The 13,089-nt window shown below is 54.1% G+C and overlaps 1 protein-coding gene across 2 annotated transcripts in view; it reads left to right on the forward strand.

The window, feature by feature from the left end:
- The first annotated feature begins 1,661 nt into the window (after positions 1 to 1,661).
- Positions 1,662 to 13,089, forward strand: part of MGMT (O-6-methylguanine-DNA methyltransferase) — a 285,233-nt gene continuing 273,805 nt past the window's right edge. The window contains exon 1 of one of the 2 annotated variants that reach the window (XM_068549088.1): positions 1,662 to 1,740. The gene's annotated coding sequence lies outside the window, so the exon portion shown is untranslated. The remainder of the gene's footprint in view (positions 1,741 to 13,089) is intronic. The other variant, XM_068549089.1, reaches the window with a different exon arrangement.

The raw sequence follows: 13,089 nt of genomic DNA on the forward strand, positions 1-13,089 counted from the left end.
CTTGGGAGGATCCACGATGTGGCCCACGGAGAGTCACCAGGGCTCTTCACAAAGCAAACACTGCTGAGGTCCTCTGAGTGAACTTCCATTGATGACGTTGGTGTGTTGGAAAAGGCAAGTCCCAAGTGCCGATGTATGAAGTTTGGCCGAATCCCAACAGAGGAGTCGTACATCCTGGGAAGGCAAAGATTCTGCTCCCATTAAGACAATGGAACCTTGGAGGCCCATAGCATGGTGGCTCAGAACACGTGGGCCTGGGGTTGCCAAGGGGTGTGTGACCTCCCTGAAAGTTCAAGGGATGATTCCACCCGCCGGGATCCTTAGTCAATCAGGTTGGATAGAATGCGTATTGTTTCCTAGAGCTGCTGTGGGAAGTACCACAACTGGTGGCTTGAAACAACAGACGTGTACTGGAGTTCACAGTTCTGGAGGCCGGAAGTCTGGACATCAGCGTGTCCACAGGGCTATGTGCTCCACGTGGAGGCTCTAGGGAAGAACGTGTCCCATGCCTCTCTTCCAGCTTCTGGTGGTACCAGGTGTTCCTTCGCTTGCAGAAGGATCACTCCCATTCTCCATCGGCACACGGAGTTCTCCCCGTGGTCTCTGTCTTCTCGTGGCCTTCTGCTTGTAAGGACGTGAGTCATATTGGATTAGGAGCCCACCCTAATGACCTTATTTTAACCCGTTGCCTCTGTAAAAAGACCCTATCTCCAAATGAGGTCACATTCAGAGTACTGGGGGCTAGGATATCAGCGTATCTCTTTTGTGGGACATAATTCAACCCATAATAATGTCCACACAACACCAAGCAGTGCCAGGCACGCGTGTGCTCACTGAACAGCCACTGAGACTGGGCGGGTCTAGGTCTTGGTGATCAGGCAGCACCTGAGGGGCCATGGATGGTGACAGACCCGTCACAAGCACTAGAGGCTAACCCCAGGACCCTTTGCTGTGCACAGAGTCCAGACGTTGTCCTGCTGAGCGAGCTCTGCTTGGTCTCTGCCCTCCGGGAGCGGCCGCAGGGAGAGTGGCAGGTGCTCTGGGCTCGCAGCCTCCCCAGAGCGGGAACCAGCAACAAGGTTACTGGGTGCACCAGACGCCGAGCCTCCAGACCCGCCCTCGCCTCCACACCTGCCCTGGTACAGAGCAGACGGCGCTCGCCAAGTGCTACGGTGCTGACAGTTGGTAAACAGAGGGACAGAGCCCGAGGGGCGTTGGCGGGAAGCGCGCGGCCCAGCTCGTGCGGATAGGAAGGGCTTGCAAAGGAGCGCGGGGCGCTGGCGGCGAGGCCGGAGAGGGCCGGCCCGGGTGCCTGCAGGAGCCGGGCCAGGCAGCGCCACACGTCCAACGAGCCTGCGCAGAGCGGGGTCGACCCCGGCGCCGCCGCACTGGGCATGCTCCGACCTGGGCGAGCGCGCGCCGGCGGGGAGGCGGTGCCCATGCTCGGCCCCGCCCCACCAGTCTAGGCCCCGCCCCCGCGCGTCTGGCCCCGCGGCCCTCACGTCCAGGTCCCGTCCCACTCTGGGCCCCGCCCCCGAACCTCGGTCCGGCCCCGCCTCTGCGTCTCCCGGCCGCGCTTCCGCCACGTCCCGGTGCGTGTGGGCCCCGGGAGCCTTACGTCAGGCCCCGCCCACAAACCTCGGCCCCGCCCCCGCGCCACGGACTTGCCCGGGCTTCACGCGCTCACTCAGCGCGTCTCTGCGCTCGCAGCTCCTCTCTGTCGGCGGTTTGGGCAGCGCGGTGAGTGTCTGGGTTGCCTTCCTCCCGCCAAAGTTCGGGGCTCTCCCTGGGGAGAGCAGGCGTCTGGAGCCCTTGGGGCATTCCAGCCCCCAGTGGTCTTCCGAGCGCTCCCCGTCCCGCCTTGCCATCGTGGTGGGGCCCGCTCTCACCAGCCCCCCCAGCTGACCTTTGTGGGTCCCAGGTGTGACCAGGTATGCCCAGGTGTAGCCAGCCTTCTCCCAGCCTGGGGTTCCTCGGCCAAATTGGATGACAGTGGCCTGGCCTGGGAGTTGTGGCCGCTTCCGCCGAACCTCTAGTTGGTCAACACCTTCGACGCCCTCCTGCCCGCCCTCCTGCCTTGCACTGCCGACCAGCCCCAAGGGGGCCTCTCCTCTGCCTTCTGTTTCCAGGAAGCTTCCAGAAGGCCGTAGTCCGGGCCTGCCTTGCAGCAGGCCCTTAGCAGACCCCTTGTGCAGAACCCCCCATGGCCTCTTGCTTGAGACAGGGTGAGAGGAGGGCCGCGTTCTGGCGTCCTCATCTGATGTTGGTATACATTACGCCCTAATCGCCTTCGTAAACAGCAACACGTAACCAGGTGGAGTGTGAGAGCCACTTACCCTGGGCGCCGTAATTCCCAAGTCGGTGATAACGCTGTAGAGCAGTTCTAAGCGGTATTCCTCACTCCCTGGGCTCATCGTTTCCTGAATCTCAGAATGGTGTTTGCTCTCCGTGCCTCAACTCAGTAGCTGACCTTGTTCTGGAAGCACATTTTGTATATGTGAGCACAGCTTTTGCTTGGTTGAGTGGATGGTCATCAAGCAGGGGGGGACTGATTTGTCCGGAGACGGGACACCGCGGCTGTTAGCAGCGGAACACGAAGCTGGGGAACACGAAGTGCTAAGGGTTAGACTGGCCGTGTAACTATGAGCCCTTCCAGTAGCTAAGCCAGGCCCTCCTCTTCATCTCCTCATCCCGAGACGTGATGAGGAGGGTGTGTGTTGCTTTCATGAGTCCCCAGTGGAGAAAACACTCAGGTGAAAAGGACACAAGGAAGCTTAGCCCGCCATGGGGGTCAACAACTTTAAGAAAATGATGTCAGGGCCGCCCTTTGCATTCCATCCCCCACCCCCAGCTGGTGGTTAATATCGAGTTAACTCAGACCTTGTCCCATGAGGCAGTTCACGCCAGGTGCGCCCTTGCTCAGGTCCAGAGCCCGCAAGTTGCAAAGGAGAGCTGGCCTTGCGCTGGTAGGCGTTTCAGTTCTGCTTGGGTTCTTGTTTTGAGTTAGGATTTGAGTGGGAGAGTGGTGTCTGTGACAGTCTGGGGCCGGGGGAACCAGGCCTCAAGGGCAGAGCTACACTAAGGTACTTCTCTAGGTGAACATTCTTTTCATTAAATCTGTATTACACAAACTAGATTTAACTAATGTCATTAGACGATGCTTTCAAAAGGCCTCGCTGTTGGAGAGCAAGGTTTAAAGAAATAAAGCCCCAGGTGTGGCCACAGTGATTAACATCTTACTCTTGTTCAGCTGCGGTGGTTCTTAAACCTTTCTTTTCCTCTCTGTTTTGGTCTTGCTTGGATTATCTGTCGAGCTTCACCTGGGCCTTATCTTCCACTCAGACCTGCTCTTCCACGGTTTCCCTTACAGATGTCTCACTCAGGGACCATCCATCCTTCCTTCAGGGAAGGAGGCGGAAGGAGGGCCTGAGGAAGAACGTGACTTCCCTCGCGTTCCTGTGGACTTTCTCCTCCAGGCCTCTTCTCTTCCTTTCTCAGGAACCCCAAACAGTTTACTCTTCTTTGTATTTTTTAATAAAATAAACTTACTGAATTGCCTTTATTCTTATTTTGCAGAGGACAAACATTTAGAAGCCAGTGATTCAAACCAAGACTGTTGTATTTCAACTCCCCTTTTTTGGGCATCAATGCCCTTTTCAGTTTTGTAGTATATTCTCCTTGGTAGGAAAAGAAGGAAGCAAAACAGTGATTTCTGAATTCTCTTTTCCCATAGTCATCTGTTAACATTATTGCCAGGTTTGTTTTCACACTTTGCTCTGACCCCACCTACCTCCATGGCCCCAGGGTGAAGTTCCTCTTCTAGACCCACTTCCCTTGAGGTTTTTGACATCCTTTGTCGTCTCTGAGGCCCCTGGTCCCTGAAAGGCCCTGAGCTCCTTTGGCTCCTGTCACGGTCCTCCCTGACCCTCTGTTTCCTGGGTAGTTTCTGAAAGAGGTTGGGTCTTATCAGAGAATATTATTTAAAGGAAACCTGAAGATTTAAACATCGAAGACATATTAACTATAATATAATATTACCATTGGGTGAGAGTGGCCTTTTCATAAATGAACCAATCCATTGCCCATTCTTGGTTTGAAAGTGTGTGTGGTTTATCTGGGAAGGGGAAGGAGTTTTGACTGTGCAGGATGGCTAGTTTCCCCTTGCTTGACATCAATTTTCCCATCCCGTTAGCTCTGGAGGCCTTTCTTGGGCATAGGTAGATGAAAGTTGGGCCTCCACTGTTAGAGGCAAAATACTGCGAGATGTGTGTCCTGTGGCATTTGGGTAACTGCTGCATTATCTGCTGGTCAGTGGGAAGAAATAGTCTAGTTTTCTTTTAAATTTTCTTAAAAAAATTAACAGTAATAAAGAGCTTATCAAGGAGGGCCGCAGGGCTTGGGGAAACCATATAAAGAATATATGGTGGCTTCCCGGTGGCGCAGTGGTTAAGAATCCACCTGCCAATGCAAGGGACACGGGTTCGAGCCCTGGCCCGGGAAGATTCCCACATGCCGCGGAGCAACTAAGCCCGTGCGCCACAACTACTGAGCCTGCGCTCTAGAGCCCGTGTGCCACAACTACTGAGCCTGAACTCTAGAGCCCGCAAGCCACAACTACTGAGCCCACATGCCACAACTACTGAAGCCTGCGCGCCTAGAGCCTGTGCTCCGCAGCAAGAGAAGCCAGGACAGTGAGAAAACCCGTGCACCACAACGAAGACCTGACACAGCCAAAAATAAATAAATAAATTTATTTAAAAAAAAAAAGTATATGGGGTACAGTGAATGACCTACTCCTTTATATCACTGTTAAAATGAATTGCCTAAGAAGAGGAATAAATCATTTTTGTGACCTTTTGTAAACTTTGAAGGAATCAAAGTGGTTTTGGCAGATGTGGCTTACGTGTAAATTGGTCACAGACAGTGTCTTGCCAAAGTGCTCGAAATCCCTGGCAGTTAAGCCAGTCTGTGGCTGCCATCCTCCTGATGTCTGCTCCAGCTAAACAACTAAATAAATAGGCTGCCCCAGGGGCCACTGACACGGCAGTGACATCCTTGGCCACGTGCTAAATGCTGACACTTGTTTCTGATACCACAGGTTGTTTTCAGTTAGACTGGGGGCTTAGCAGAGGAGTGGGGGTCTCCAGGCCTCGTGTCCTCTTGTACCCTCCCCCTCCCCAACCTGGAGTAAACTCATTTGGCCTGTGATGCAGCTGTGATAAAAACCAGTTAAAAATTCTACAGAAACATTTTCTTAGGGTTGTTAAATTTGTCATGTGTGTATGTGTGTAACTGTGAAAGGAATTGTGAGAGAGCTATAAACGCCTAGTACGTTCATTCTATTACTTGGAAAATTTTCTCTTTAGAATAATTTCCTACCCGTAACACTTGTGAAGTCAGCAGAGTATCTAACCCAAGGTCTGTTGCCCATTCCCAGAAGTCTGCGGGTGAGACTGAATGTGCGGTCCACCAATGGCAGGACTCGTAAAAGCCGGCACTTGTCAAATCTATTTGTTTTTATTATAGACATCGATCTGCCAGTTGCAATAATGCATTTATGGACATTTTTCTGCAAGCACAGCGCTGGTGGCAGTTTTAACTGACAAATTGAGTCATATGGATACTAGTTTAGAAAACTCTCACCTTATTGACAGATTGGGCAATTCCAGCCCTGGATGTTCAGAGGTTTCTAGGTGGATGGAGAGAGTGAATTGAATCTCAGGGCAAAATATGGGATGGGACATTTTAATGTTGAACTTTAATAAATAACTGGTAGTTGTTTCTCATTTGTTTTTACCCCCCAAAAAAGGACTAAAAGTAGGGGCCGAGGGTGTCCCCTTCAGATCTGGCCCACTTGTCGGTGTTATAAGTAAGAGCCACCACTGACAGGCGGGCCCCGTTGCTCTCCTTGAAGTGGGATACTCGTGAGCTATAGCAGAACAGTTTCTCAAAAGGTGGTCTGAACCTTGCTGGTGTCAGAATTACTGAGTGTGCTGGTTAAAAAGGAAGATTATAGGGCCCCTTGCCAGACCTACTGGGTCAGAACCCGGGGACCTGTGTCTTTGCAAGCGCCCCAGGGGACCCTAATGTTTGAGCATCTCCAGTGCAGGCTTAGGGTTGCCTGAGAAGAGCTCTCCAACCCACACAAGCTCCGAGTTCCCCTCCCACGTGGGTCCATCCTCAGCCGGCATTGTTCTAAGTTGCCTGTGCTTATGGATGTGTGTATGGTTTTGTAACTCCTCAGAGACACGTGAATCTCTTCGAATTGCAAACCCGACATGTTATCCCCGCGTTATAGTTTTCGGTCTTGTGGTTATGACAGAACATGCAGACGTTACCAAAACTTTGGCGTTAGTTTTACAAACAAACGTTAAACATGGACAGCCGTATTGTATTTCACGCCCATCTTTCCCTTTGAATGGCTGGTCTTTTTCTCTCTCTGGGTAGAAGCATTTTCATGGTGTCAGGTAAGGGTAAACTTTCATATATGCAACCAAATACATTTTGGGGAAGCTGAACTGAGATTTTATTTATGAAGTGCCAGTTGTGGGAGGGATCCTGCTGATGCCATTTACTAGCTGGGTGGGTTGGGCAGCTGTGAAGCCCCTGGCTTCCTCCTCCGCTGTGGGATGGCAGTGATCACACTTACTCTGTCTACCTGGATGAGCATGAGCACAGAGGTAATAGATGACTGTTTTGTGGGGTATGAAGCACTGCCTAGGTAGAAATGTTAATGTGGAGCCATAGCCTCCTAGAAGGATGAGACTAACTGGAAAAAGGGTGAGGAGCTAAGCAGAATCCTTGTTTTCCCTCCAGTACCGTCAGTATCCGTGTTTCTCTTCAGTCCAATCAGCATCCTTGTTTTCCCCTCATCCAATCGGCATCCTTGTCCCTATACCCCACCCCATCCAATCAGCATCCTAGTTTTACAGATTTACACTGTCCACGCCCTCATTTGGGGTGCTATACGCAGGGTTAAGGTTCCAGCCTCTGGGAACAAGACTGACTCAGTTTGGACCTGGCTCCATAATTACTATCTGTGACCTTGAGTGAAGTCACTTAGCCTTTACCGAGCCTTCGTTTTTCCAAAAATCAGGAAAACGGCATTGCTGTTCACAGGGCTATTGTGAGCTATTGGGAGAGAATCCCATTTGGGGAATCGACCCGGGCCCCCCCATGGTGAGCCCTGAATAATAGTAATAATAGTTGACGTTTGTTAACTCAGTCACAAAACGGTACCTGGTGGAGGCAAGACTAGAGACGGGGTCTCAGCTGGGCTCCACCTCCCGTGACTGTGATTCCATGTGGCCGCGGACCTTCATTTGGTCTGGAGCATTGTGAAGCCTAGGGCTGATTTGCCATGTCTCTAAAATTCCTTTTGTCTCTAAGGAGGTGCTTTGCCCAGCTGCCCGTTTCTAGTTTTTTACAGTGGATGATTTGGGAGCCACTGAAGTGGCTGGTCTCAAGGAGCTTCCTGCTCAGGTGGCAGAGTTCTGTGTCCAGGTGTGCCATGCTGATGGCCAGCTTGTGCTGTGTGGGCCTAGAGCGGGCACGTAGGCTTAGCACGTGTGTGTTCCCAGCGGGCGTGGCTGGCCTGGCCCCGACAGCCCCGAGTCACTTGTCTCTGGGAGGCTTGACCTTAATCGTCGGTTAAATTGAAAGAACTTCCTGGAGGACCAGACACCGAATCCGACACTATTGCAGTGGCCGGGAACCAGCAGTGACACCAGCATATGACATTGTTTTCTTGTGTGAGAGGAAGTCACAGTAGTGAGGGGTAATGTGGTCCATTAGGTGAGCTTTGTCAGAATTAGAAGATCTGCAATAATTTCTGTGTGTGTGTGGAACTGGGCCTTATTTTTGGGTCTCTTTACCCTCATATCCCTCAGGTTCAGCCTGGTAGAGTTACATTGCAGGAGATTCTGGTCAGTGCAGTAATGATACTGCTGATACTAACATTTATTGAAAGCCTTGCTGGAGGCTTTACCCAGCCTGTCCTAGGGAATTCTCGAGGTCACCTGCTGAGGGGGACACTCAGGGTCTTTGTTTGCATGTGAGCAGGCCGCCTGGGAGTGAGCGACCTGCACAAACCACTGGGGTAGGAGTTTTCAGCCCGGGTTTATTTGTCACTAGCGCCGGCTTTCCCCACGCACCGTGCGTGCCACCTTTGGTCGGGAAGCAGGGACGCTGTCAGAAGTCCTTTTGGGGACGAGAAGTGGCGTAAAAGAAATGCATTACCTGTATGTTCGGTTGTGCTTTCTGGACACCAGTGTGGGCGGGCATGGTCCTCTGCATTGCGGGAAAAGCAGCGCACCCAAGCCTGTCCCTGGCTGGAGGGGCCCCGCCCCCTCCTGGTGTGCAGCCTGCCCCGGGGGAGGGCCGAGTGCAGGGGGCGCGGTGCCGGCGAGGCTGTCCCGTGTGTGGTGGCCCTCCGTGCAGGCGGCCGGGGACGCCCCGTGCCTCGCGGGGGGCGGCAGGTTGGTGGTGCGGGTACTGGAGGAGGGGCGTCCGCGTGCTGGACTCTGTTTTAGGACCCGAGCCACAGCCCTCGCCGGGTCCCTGCCACCTGCTCCTGTCGCGGTGGGAGGGCTGGGCGGAGCACCTGTGCAGAGGTGGTAAGGCTTCGCCAAGGGGCCTGAGCAGCCGGAGTGTGGACGCCCGGATGTGGCTCCGGTGGGGCGTCGGGATGCGTGAGGGTCCAGGCAGGAAGGCTGCAGACCCCGAGTGCTGCGCTGGGGAGCTCGGTGGGCGGAGGACAGCGGGCCGTGAGCGCTTCCTGTGCCCGCCGCCTCGGCTGACCTGACGCGGGGCTGGGGGAGCGGGAGGAAGGCGGAGAGGCAGGTGGCAGGTGGCAGCCCGGCTGAGCAGTTGCACCAGGGGAGGTGCTGTCACGGGGGGCTGCGGTCCGTCCGGGGGGCTTTCTGGTGGGGAGCAGGGGGGTGAGGGCGGGAGGGGGCCGTTCGGGGAGAGGCCTGAGTTAGGGACCCCCTCTGTGAATGAGAAAGGAGCCCGGGTCTGCTCTGTGGGCCTTTTATTCCCGTGAAAGCAGTCCTCCGGCAAGGCCTGGGGGGAGGCCTGGCTGTGGAGCGGGAGTCGTCCCTTTCTGCCGGGCCTGGCATTTGGGTTCCGAAGCGGGGAGCCTGGCTCGTTGTACCGCTTCTCTCAGGCGGAAGTGGCAGCGGGGGGAGCGAGGCTCAGGAGCAGGCCCCCCGCCCCCGGCCCGCGCTCAGGATCTTTACGGTAAAACCGTCAGGTTTGGGGGCGCAGGCACATCACAATGCGCGTTACCAGTAAAGCGCGTGCCGCTTCTGCTCAGATGCACACCTCGGAACGCTGGACTGGCCGAGCGATGGCGAGCCCGCCTTGAGGGGCGAGAGGCGGCGGCTGGGGAGGGAGGCCCTGGTGGTCCCCGATGGTCCCCAGTGGTCCCGGGGGGCGGGGGACAGGCACTGCCCTGCGACGTGCCCACTGCCGGACTCGCCCCGAAGTGTCCATGTGCGGTGCTTGTTGCCTGGCTTCACCGTGACAGCAGGGACGGTGCTGGGGGGACCGGGAACTGGAGGAGAAGGTGTGGTCCCGAGCGGGCGTCCCAGGAGTGGGCGGCGACCCTTCCCTGTGAGCCTTTTCACACTCCGGTGGAAGTTCCCAGAATAAAGGGCGAGGCACAGAAATGATGTATTTCCAAAACTTGGTGAATTTAGCCAGCTATCCCACGAAAAGCCCCTGTGTGCTATTCTTTTTTTTTTTTTTTTTAAGATTTATTTTATTGATTAATTGATTGATTGATTGATTGCTATGTTGGGTCTTCGTTTCTGTGCTAGGGCTTTCTCTAGTTGCGGCAAGTGGGGGCCACTCTTCATCACGGTGCGCGGGCCTCTCACTATCGCGGCCTCTCTTGTTGCGGAGCACAGGCTCCAGACGCGCAGGCTCAGTAGTTGTGGCTCACGGGCTCAGTCGCTCCGCGGCATGTGGGATCTTCCCAGACCAGGGCTCGAACCCGTGTCCCCTGCATTGGCAGGCAGATTCTCAACCACTGCGCCACCAGGGAAGCCTGTGTGCTATTCTTTATTGTGCAGAAGAATCTGTTTCTGTCACCATTGTGTTATCATCAGATTAAGCTGTCGAGTCAGATGGATGGCCAGTCGAGGCGGCCGCTTGCTGATTGCCAGGCCCGAACTGAAGTGGGACCATCAGCCTGCAGGCCGCCCTGGGGCAGGTGTTGGTGGGGAGGCGGCCAGCCCGCGGGGCGGGGCCGGTCACCAGAGGGAGGCCGCGCCAGCCAGGTGGCTTTCGAAATTTGTTGCAGGAACCGTTACTTAGAACCAAAATGCCGGTTCTAACATTAAGTAAATATCCCTAAAATTCAACAGTCTCCACCCTCTTGGCCACGATCAGCCACTGTTGTGGTCGCCTTCTGCCCCCAGGAGGACAGGCTCCCAGAGGGCAGTGCGTTCTGTCTGTTCTGGGTGACCAGCAGTTTGCTGGGACGCAGGACTTTCAGGGCGGACGCTGGGGGGTCCAGGCAAGCCGGGTGGTTGGTTCCGCCCAGACATGCTCAGTCCTGGGTCGGGGGTGACATCCTCGCTGTCGCCCCACCACTAGCTGGGATGCACTTGGGCCCTGAGTCACAATCTCTAGTTTTCCTTTTCTTTTTTTCCCTACGAAAGTATGGGCTTTAAAGACTTTCTCTTAGATTTTTTTTTTAATTTGTCTATTTTTGCCCTGAGTGTAATGAGAACGTTTCCCAGAGCCTCTGTTATTTCCCTCTGGACTGAGTTCCCCGTTGCTGTCCTCGTAGCATTCTCTGGACTGTTTGTCAGGCCAGAAAAGCCTCCAAAGGTTATGGTTCTGATTTCCTCAGTGATTTTCTCTTCTGTATGTTGAGGTTTCTTGCTCGGAAACCTTCTTTGGGCCTGAGGTGCTTTTACTCTTTGCCACTGACTATCATGAAGATCCAGGCAAGATGGATTCTGGGAAAGGTTAGTTAGATATTCTTTTGTATTGTCCAGAAATAAGTGTTTCCAGTGGTTTCAGACTCGGAAGCAGCTATTTGATGTGCTTCAGTCATGCCTTCAGGCATTCACGCGGCAACTCCCAACTACTCATTGGAAATCCGTGTCGTGGCTGCGCGGGTGCCTGCTCTGTTGTGATGGTCGGGTGCTCACTGCTACCCTGCGCTTGGTCAGCAGGACTCAGAACGGCGGGGCACTGCCTCCAGGCCGCCCGGAGCTTACCTTGTCTGGAGGGGCACCTGTTGGAGACCGCGTACCTTCTCTGCATGGGGCCAGGCCAGCTCTGTTCAGCTCTCGGATTCGAGGCTGCCTCTTGGGGTGCAGAACAAAGTCCATGTGGGCTCTGGGTTTAGACGGTGAGAACTTTCCCATCTCATATCCCTCCACAGCTGATGGAGGAGCTGCCTGGCTCCAGCCTCAGCGACCTGGGTTGCTTTTGCCTCGTGCGCCCCACGTAGTCTCCCTGCTCTGTCCCTGAGGAGTGCCTACCCCACCCTCAAGGACGCTGTAAGCTCAGCACTCAGGCAGACACAAGCGAGAGCGTGCCCCTTCCTCCTCCTCCTGTTGCAGGCAGGGGTCTAGAGGCGCTCCAAGGTGACCCCTCTTTCCTACCCAGGTCCCGAATGAAATGAGCCTGTGAGGCTCATGTTGATGCCACTTTCAGCCCCACGGCCCTCCACATTTGTTCCGGCACCTTCTCTAGATACCTGTGCATCAGCGCTTCGCTCTCAGAGGCCCCAGAGCACCCCCTACTCTCACCTAGGGATCCTTCTCTGATTCAGCCCAAACATAGACACTCTCTGCTCCCAAGCTCTCTGAATCCTTCTCCTGTTGCAGCCCTCTTGGGAGCCTCTTCAGCCCCCATAAAGTCTCCTCACACTTACACTCGGGTTTCTGCTTTACTTGTATTGTTTTTGTCTCTTCGTGCTGGCTTTCTGAATTGGAAGCTCTCCAAGGCCTGGGGTGGGGCTCACACCTGATGGAAGGCCCAGCAAAGGCTGCAGAGCGCAGGTTGCTGTGGACCTAACGTGTCCCCTGAAATTCATATGTTGAAGCCTAACCCCCAATGTGACTATATTTGGAGATGGGGCCTTTAGAAGGTAATTAAGCATAAATGAGGTTTTAAGGTGGGGCCCTAATCCACCTTAGGGTTGGTGGCCTTATAAGAAAAGGAGGGAGAGATCTTTAGCGTGTGAAGGCACAGGAAGCAGGCGGCTGCCGGCAAGCTGGGAAGAGAGGCCTCCCCAGAAACCCAGTCAGCTGGAACCTTGGTCTTGGACTAGCCAGCCTCCAGAGCTGTGAGAAAATTAATTTCTGTCCTTTAAGCCATTTGGTGTGTGATATTCTCTTATAGCAACCCAAACTGAGCAATAGAAGGTGAGGTGCAGACTAAAGTTATTTCAGAAGCACAAAGCTCATGAGGGGTTTATGTATGAAGTTGGAATTTGGAGATAAAGATAACTTTGGAATCAGACAGTGCTCAAAAATAGCACTGTTCTCAGGTTTAGCTCTTAGCACCCCAAAAGGTGTATAGAGTAAACGAAAACAGAAAGAACAGAAACCTAAGTCTTATTACCAGGGTCCTCAGAGGTTGCAGAAAGGAGATTTGGCAGGTGGGCCAAGAGACACCCAGAGGGCCAGGGCACCATAGACAGGCCTGGTGTTGTCCTGGCCCTGGGTGGACATGTGCTGGAAAGCTGTTGAGGCCCCAGGCCCTGGGGGAAATGGGGAGGTGGGGAGGAGATGTGGGCCTGAGTAAATACTGGCGGACGGGGCTTCTTAAGCATGAGGAGGGGTTACGGAGCCAGGCTGTAGCCTCCGCTTGTCATCTGGGAGTTTCTGTTGGTTGGTTGATTCTTTTTTTTTTTTTTTTTTTTTCCCTCTTGATACTGGTCAGTTCATTCTCTAGTCCTTTCTGGACCAAGGAGCAGCATGGGGTCATTTGTTGGACACTAGCACGAACTCTAAGTACTGTGCAGTTTGCTACTTTTCATGCTAAGGTGTCTCTGAGGATTTTTGGATGTCTCTCTTGAGTTGGGGACTTAGCAAGACACTTCTCACTGGAAGCTTGCTGGCC

Source organism: Eschrichtius robustus, chromosome 7, assembly GCF_028021215.1.
Source record: "Eschrichtius robustus isolate mEscRob2 chromosome 7, mEscRob2.pri, whole genome shotgun sequence".
NCBI lineage: Eukaryota > Metazoa > Chordata > Mammalia > Artiodactyla > Eschrichtiidae > Eschrichtius > Eschrichtius robustus.